Raw genomic sequence first — 3,006 nt, 5'->3', positions numbered from 1 at the left:
TTATTTTATTTCAACATCTTGTGCTCACCAGGCAGGTGCTATACCACTGAGCTGTATCTCTGACCTTTCAAGTTCTAGGAGAGAAAGGAGGGGTTGAAGTCACAGTTTTTTCATGCACATCTAGATGGGAATGCCAGGGCCTTTTTTGTTTCACTGGTCAGCTACCAGCCATCTCTACCTAGGACCAGATTGTCTGTGAAAAGTGAATGCACTGGGGGTGGCGGTAGTGCTGCAGCAAGCAAAGGGAAGATTTACAGAGATCTATAAGGGAGCAAGTACTTTAAACAGACTTAAGGGTTGAAGTTTTTTGGTTAAAAAACAGTGACTGGACTGCAGTTACCTTAGGATAATAAAATCTACTGTCTTCTAGACATATCTCAGGCCCTGTGATGACTGCATTTTCTTCTTCCTGTGCTCGCTCCTCTCTTACTCTCTGCTTATAGTCCTGAAAACTCCTGTTCCTGACAGCTGTCATTATAACAAGCTCTTCTTTTTGCTTTTGGAGTCAATTTCTTTGCTGTTAGTTTTTTTTAGATTCAAGAGCTCGAATCCAGGCCCTCGTATGTGCCAACCACAACCTCTACCACTGAGCCATCTCCTTCACCCCCAACTCAACCTCTAAAACCTTTTGGAAGCTTTCTAGTCCCATCCTCTTGCTTGGGACTTTTCATAGGGTTCCTCCTGCTGATGGCCATACTACCTAATACTACCTAATACAATGTATGTAGTACAGTTAGAAACAAGAGAGCTGAGTCACTCCCTTCTTTTCATTCAAATGTGAAAGCCACATTGCCCTAATGATCATCTATGCTTTCATAACTCTAAAACAGGGAAGTTGTGTGAGCTACTTCCCTTCTCCCTATTCACTCATGAACCATAAACCTTAGGAGGGTGTGCAGATTGCTGACATCAGAGAGAGACAAGGCCACCTTGGAGCCTGACCCTATAAACACCAGAAGCCTGCGTTTCTTTTTTTCCTGTCAAGTTCCTTTTTTCCCCTTGCACTCAAGTCCCATTCTCAATTGGCCCTTGAGTCCCTTTTCCTCTTCACCCTCTTTATGCCTTCACCCCTCCCTCTCTTGGTTCCTGCTATTGTCCCCTGATCTTCAGTAAATGTAGCCACTTACTACAGACTACAAGGTATACATTTGGCAATTCTTTCATTATTATTATTATTATTATTATTAGTGTGTGTGTGTGTGTGTGTGTGTGTGTGTGTGGCCAGCTCAGCTACCCTGGGGTTGGGGTTGGTGCAGCATGTGGTGCCAGGGATCCAACCATGGTCCCTGCGCATTTGCCTAAGCTTGTCTAAGCAGGTGCTCTAGACTGCTGAGCTATCTTGCCAGCCCTTTCTTTATTGTACACAGGAACCTGAATTACTTTTGGTCCACAACTGTAACATCTGACATGCCCGGAGGACCATACCAAGTCTCACCAAGCAACCAGCCAAGGGACTTTATTACATACCAACCTAGAGACCTCAGCAGACTTTGGAGGCATCAGTAGTCCAGAAACTTCACAAGACATTGAAGGCATTAGCAGAAGTGGGAACCAGATAACCAGCACGGAAGATAGCACCTCACCTTATGGGAGAGACCCTCTCTCTTCCTTCTCCTAGTAAAATATGGATTCATAGGAGAAGTAGTCCAACCTCCACAGGAGAAGACCAGACTGTGGGACAAAAGGCTTCTGTCTTTATGGGGGCCAGGAGGAGCCCTGCCAATCTGTTGGGTTTATATTGTTTCCAATCCACACTGTGTGGAAAGTCCACCCAGGAGGGTGGGGAACATTCCCCAGGGGGATGGCTGTAAGAAGAGTGGGGCAAGGGAAAAGGCCACCACAGCAGGGAGAAGGTTGCCAGGAGACAAATGCTTTGGCATTGTCGCCCACAGCAGGGGACCAGGATAGCCTAGCCTAGTCTGTATGAACTATTGCTTTACTCTGTGGAGTACTTGGTAGCTTGCCCTGAACATGGGTAACTCTTTGTTTAATGCCATGAAATGTAGCTTAAACAGATTAAACTGCGGATGGCTTTAAAGAAATTCAGCCTAGTCAGATAATAAAAACACTGGGCCGCTTTAAAAAAAGTCCAGCCTAGCAAGTAATTAAACTCATGGGGGGCTTAAAAGGAAATTCAGCCTTACCAGAGTAAAGCTCTGGAAGAAAAGACCTTGCCAGGTTTAACCTTTGGAGGAAAGTGCAGCCTGACCAGGTTGAACTCCTGGGGGGCTACACAATGATCTTAATTGTAGCTCCTCTTATCTACAGATGGGCACTATCTCATATATTCTGAGTCCCAACTGAGGTGTCTTCTTAACCTCTGGGATGAGTCCCACCCTAAGGCCTTTCAAAGAGATCACCTTAAATCCTTGTGCAATAACAATTGGCCTAGGTACACCACTTGGGATACAAGGCCACCCCTTAATGGCCTGAAATGTAAAATCATATTTCAGTTATATCTCTATTGTAAGGAAGAAGAAAAACTGCCAGAGGCACCTTAAATTCAAGCCTTTATAACCCTCTAGCAGGGGCCAGATCTGTAACCTAAGTCATCATCACAAGGGAATTGATGTTGAGTCCTTCATGTCAGCTCCTCCTTGCCATAGACTACCTGCTCAGCAACCTGCTCAGGCAGTACTCTCATGAATAAAGGCCATCTTCTGTGTCTTCCTCTTATTAGGTCTAGGTCTGTTTACCACAGAGGCACAGACTTAAGGAACTCAAAAATCTAAGCCCTGGTCTACCCCTTCTAGGAATGGCAAGCACCGGTGGTACAGTACATGTGGTAGTTCCTTTTTCAGTGATGGATATTCAGCAATGGAAGGAAAAATTGGGTAGATTCTCTGAGGAACATAAAAAGTTTGCTGACAGTTTCCAAACCCTAATGATGGCTTCTGATCTCACCTAGTGAGATGTCCATTTCACCCTTGTTTCTTGTTGCACAACAGTAGAAAAGAAAAAGTTATTTAAAGGATAACAGCAGTTTAATGATGAAGACTTTGTAGC

The sequence above is a fragment of the Octodon degus genome, unplaced genomic scaffold (assembly GCF_000260255.1).
Source record: "Octodon degus isolate 3935 unplaced genomic scaffold, OctDeg1.0 scaffold00177, whole genome shotgun sequence".
Lineage (NCBI taxonomy): Eukaryota > Metazoa > Chordata > Mammalia > Rodentia > Octodontidae > Octodon > Octodon degus.
Note: the sequence above shows the minus strand (reverse complement) of the source record.